This window comes from Tupaia chinensis, unplaced genomic scaffold, assembly GCF_000334495.1.
Source record: "Tupaia chinensis unplaced genomic scaffold, TupChi_1.0 Scaffold000247_1, whole genome shotgun sequence".
NCBI classification, from domain to species: Eukaryota; Metazoa; Chordata; class Mammalia; order Scandentia; family Tupaiidae; genus Tupaia; species Tupaia belangeri.
Window position 1 is genome coordinate 4742264 of NW_006159725.1, and position 5322 is coordinate 4747585.

The 5322-nt window shown below is 57.0% G+C and overlaps 1 protein-coding gene across 1 annotated transcript in view; it reads left to right on the forward strand.

Moving 5' to 3' along the window:
• The window catches only part of SCN2B (sodium voltage-gated channel beta subunit 2), a 12507-nt gene that overhangs the window by 1653 nt on the left and 5532 nt on the right, over positions 1-5322 (forward strand). The gene's annotated exons all lie outside the window — the stretch shown is intronic.

Here is a 5322-nt window from a genome sequence, read left to right on the forward strand (position 1 = left end):
CAGGAATGTGATGGGCTCTCGGCAGCAGAAAGAGCATGAGCCTTGGAACCAGACCTGCCTTTAAAGCCACCTTTGCCATTTACTTAGTGACCATAGGCAAGGTTCTGGTCCCTTCTGAGCTTCAGTTCTCTCATTGGTAAACTGGAGAACCTGCTGCCCGGTGCTGTTATCTGGCACATAGTAGGAGCTCAACCACAGCTAAGCTTTTCATGACCCTGGCACGGTGACTTGCTTAGTCTTTGTGGAGGGCTATGAGGTAGATACTCTTATGTTACAGGGCAGGGACAGAGGCACAGAGATGCTCAGTAACTTGCCCAGTGAGGTCATTTGACTGGTGTAAGGGGAATTGAGATTTGAACTCCTTAGGTTTCTCTTCAACGTTGAACTCTACTGCCCCCTCTGTTCAAGAGATGGCACTGCTGTATGATCAATAATTGTTAGAAGACTCAAGTGCAGACTGACAGGGGGAGTTGGGCCAGTGGCCAGCCTGTGAGGAGAGGGGGCTGGAGGCTGGGTAACCTCCCTCAGGAGTCAGGGAGAGCTTCCTGTGGGAGGCAGGCAGGCTGTGGGAGCCATATCTAGGTGAAGAAAGTGAGGGCTCAGTAACCAGGAACAAGAGCCCCGGGCCAGGGTGGCTTCAAGGAAGACGGAGTCTGGAATGAAGCGGCCTGGGTGTGGGGGCTGTGAAGTGGTGGAGGTTAGGGGGCAGCTAAAGCTTCTGCCAACCTGAGTGAGGGAGGATGCAGGAATGGGGATCGTGAACTTGAACTTGAGCTTGATCAATCCTGTACTGAAGCAGCTCCTGACAGTCCCAGGTTGAGGGCTGAGCAGACAATGGAACTTTGGGGGTTGTAGTGACCTCGAGCCCCAGGATGGAGGGATGCCTCAGGTGATGAGGCGGGGGACAATGTCATGGGCTGGGCTTTGGGGGACGAATGTAAAGGCTCCAGAGAGAAAGGGCAGGGCTGCCAGCCTGCTGTGCACACAACGGAGGCGGGAGACTCGTCTTTATCTAGAAACAGCCCGAGTGACTGGGCTTCCGTGGAGTTTTCCTGAACACTCTGGATTCCAGTCGCTGGCTGGTAGCCCGGCCCTGAGCTGTTACAGGGAGCTTATAAAGTGGTATCCAGTCCTGGTTCCTGCCCACCACACGTGGGTCTTGCTGGGGCCGGGGACCCAGACATGGATGGAAATGTCTTCCCTTCCATGGGCTTTCTGGAGTGTCTACTCTTTGTCACACACTGTTCTAGCAACCAGGGACACCAAGGTGGATGAGAGCTCCCCAGAGCCTCTGTGGGGAGACGCTGACCGCTGTAGTAAGCTGGAGGTGACAATAAGGCTGGCAGCTTGGTCGTAGCAAGGGCTGTGTGCGGGCACTCCACGGAGCTGTCGCCATGGACTGGGTCAGTGTGACTGTGGCAGCAGCCCACTGGCCCCTGCAGCACAGAGGAGGAAACCGAGGCACCGGGCGGATACCTACCTTGCCTGAAATGAGGAAAAAGTGCTAGAGCCTTGGTCTTGGCCGCTCTGCCCCCAAGCCACGTGGAAGAGATCAGACAGGACCAGGGAGAGGACAGAAGCACAACGGGAACTGTCCCCAAAGCCAAGGGTTATGAGCTGGGACCCGAAGGATCCAGGGAGGACCTGTGGGCAGAATAGTCAGTGAACTTCCCAACCGAAAGCAAAACGCCGTGTGAAGGCGTGGAGGAAGGCGGCATTTTCAGGACAAATGAGAACGCTGGGCTTCCTGGAGTAAGGACACCTGGAGGGATGGCATCTGGCTGGAGATGAGGCTGGGATGTAGGCTGCTTTCAGATGGTCAAGGCTCGGAAGCCGCGCAGGAGCCTGGACTCGATCCTGAACACCACAGGGAGCCCCTGGAGGCTGAGCGGAGGCGCCCAGTGGAGGCGATGTTGCTCGAGGCTGCAGGGGATGGCCCGATAGACTGGAAGGGGAGGTCTGGAGTAGAGAGGGGGTGCGGGGCCAGGGCCCACTCACCTGGGAGTGAGGGGCTGCCCCAGCAGACAATTTCTCTGCTTAGATACTTCTTTTTTTTCTAAACCAAGAAGAGAAGAAGCCTGCCTCATAGGCTCTGCAGGGTTGGAAAGAGGAGTGAAGAGAATTCGCTTTGGTCTCTGTAAGAGATAAAATGTTTGGCTGATGAGCAGAACATCCTGGTCATTTCATACAGTGGCGCAGTTAGCACAGTGGGTGCCCCAGCCCTGAGCAGGCCAGATGTGTGGAGGTTGGCGGGTCTGGGGCAGGCACTGGTGATATTTGGAGCTAAGACCAGAGCAGCATTCTTACCCATTTGGTGGACGATTATCTCCTTCCCATGGGTTGGATCTCAGGAGGTCCAGGCCCCAATCCTGGTTCTAAATAGGGCAGCCAGCTAGACCGTGGGCTCCCCTGGCATGGATTTCCTCTCTAGCAGGACTGTTCACTTCTTGCCAGCCTGCCTGGAGCTAGAGGCTGGACCTGCCATGCAGACAGTAGGAGACCTGGCCCCCCAGAGCCCTTGGAATGAAAATGACATCCCCACCCAGCTGCCACGCCTCTCCCTGTCTGGGGCCAGGCAGCCTGGGTTCAGATTGTCGCTTCCTAGCTGTGTGCCTTGTCTGTTCATTGGACTTCTTGGTGCCCCGTTTCCTCACCTGGAAAGTGGGGTGGTAAAGGGCTGTTGCAGGTGTGCTGATAGACTCCTAGACAGCGCAGGTGCATCACAGGCACTGCGTAACAGTTCATGGTCATCACGGCGCTCTTTCTGTGGCCCTGGCTGTGGTGGCTTCTTTCCTGAAGCAGAAGAGTTAATCCAATGGCCAGGATTTTGCATGCAGCTCTGACCTTGTCAACCACGGTTTCCCTATCTTTAAGGAGGCCCGGAGCCCGTGGGATGCTGCGGGGGCTGCTCAGGTCAGAGTGGGAGTCTGGGACGACTGGGAACCTGAGTCTGATCTCAGCTTGTCTGTCTTCCCAGCGTGCCTCCCTCATGTCCTCTCTTTCCTGGTAAAATGATGGGGCTAAGCCTACAACGCTCAAAGTCCTCCCCAGCTCTGCTAGCTCTGAGCTGGGGACCCCGTCCTTTCTCCGCGGTTGGGGACTGGTTGACCTCTGACCACTAGAGGGCACACGTGTCCTGCTGATACCTCCTTGTGCTGGGTGAAGCCGGGGAAGCCCGCAATGCACCTTTCAGTCCGCCTCCCTCCTGCCCATCGCTCTGCCCTCCCACACAGGCTACTGGCCCTTTCTAGGATGGAGGGAGCTGCCGGCGGGGTTTCAGTTTTACCGGAATGCCATGCTGCCTTAGGCTGGGTGGGACGGGGACACGCGGAGGGTCAGCCCAATCCACCAAACGCTTATGTGTGGAGGATGCAGGGCATTGGGAAAGCGGCAGAACTTCCAAGGGTGGAGAGGCAGGCGTTCCTGCGGTAGGAGGTGAGCTTGGGACAAGCCTGTCACTCTTCCCCTCGGTTCCTCAGCCTCCTCAGAGCGCGGGTGCTGTGGTGCTTTCAGCACACCTCTTCCTTGCCTGGCGCTGTGCCCGGCGCTTTCAGCTGGATATGGACGTGCGGGAGCCAGGAACTGGGCTTTGTTCTTCCCGGCAGGCCACTCAGCCTCCTAGCGCACAGTCCTCTAATGGGCACTGAAATGACACCTGGCATCCTGGGCCCTGCAGGTGACAACCTGGTGCTAGTGCCCCACCCAGGGCAGCAGTGCAGGAGCACCTCCCGTTCACAGTCCTGCCACTTGCCCGTGCTCCCACCCCAGAGGATTCTGGGAGCAGAAGCAGACCTTGGCTTCACTGCTTGCCAGCTGCAGGGCTGCTACTACTGAGCTCGCTCCCTGCAGTGTGACAGAGAGGAGCCCTGCTACCCTGCTTTGCCAGATCTGGGAGTTCCGAGGGGCTGGCTTGAGGGGTCAGTGTGCAAGGGGCCCTCAGGCCCCAAGACTCCCCCAGAAACCCTGCTTGGTTATGAGGAAGAGCTTCAAGAGAATTTAGGACACTAACTCCTCTCTGTCTGGTGCTAGGCAATCTGGGTTCAGATTCTAGCCTGCCACCTCCTACTGTGAACGTGGTCTATGCACTCTTCGTGCCCCAATTTCTCGCCTGGAAAGTGGGGTGATCAAAAGGCTGTTATGAGGCCAGCAGGTGGCATGGTGGTTGGGGTGCTGGATCCCCACATGGCTGACCACAGTTCGAGTCCTGGACCTGGTGGCTTGAAACTCATGCTGGTCACATGTGCTTGCATGCCCAAAATCTCTAGAGGAGAATGGGATTGCAGCATGGCCATCCCTGCTGGGGAGTGATTTCTCTTTCTCTCTCACTGTCTCTGTCTCTCTTCTCTGACCAGTGCACGTGCCCTAGGGCCTAGGCTAGTGCCTGGCACATAGTAGACAATTTCTGCATATTTGGTAAATGAGCAAATGAATGATAGAAGACATTATTGTTCATCCTCTATGAAAAAAATAATCCTAAGGATGAGGTTTTGACAATACATTAGAGAATCTCGGAATCGCCGCTGGGTTCAGTGAGGCAGGTAGGCATCTGGGAGGGGTTTACATGACCTCGAGAGTGGGTGCCCTTGGAAATGCCATGCCCCACACCTTACTGGCCTCCCCGCAGACTCTGCCCTGCTTAGAGTGCTGAGTGGGATGGGCCTTTCTCATCCCCAGCACCCAGGCCTCTGCCCAAGTCTGGGTTCTTCCTGGGACGCCAAAGAGCCTGCGTGCCCTGGCCTGTCACCCTGGCAGCCTCTGTCGGTACCTCACAGTGCTGTTTTCAGGCTCAATGTCTCCAAAAGGGACTCTTGTCCCTGCAGACCATCGACTGCCACTTGGAATGGGGCCTCTTCTCCTGGGGCACTGCTTCCTCCCACTGCTAGTCTGCCTCTTGCCTTCCTGTTGGAGGCCCAGGGGAGAGAGGCAGGGCCACTCTGCTCTGACCCTGGGATGTGAAGAGCGAGGCCTTAGCCAGGTGCCTGCTCCGTGGGGGTGGAGGGCCGCAGCTTCAGCTCCAAGGGCTTTGGCCCAGCAAAGAGGGTTGGGAGTGGTGGAGAAGAAGGGGAAACTGAGGCAAGCACATCACAGTCCCTAATCCCCCAGCAAGTGACACTGGCAGGACTGGGACCTGTGGAGGGGCTGGCTGCCCAGGAGGGGGCCTAGAGAAGGCTCGGGGCCATTTGGCTGTTCTTGGTTGACAGATGATTCAGTCACTCTCCACCCCTACCGGCTTTGTCCCAAGGACCACATCTGGTGCCTTTTCTGTGCCCTGAACCCCTCCACTGCCACTCAAGTAATTACAGCTGCAAGGGTCCCTGCCTA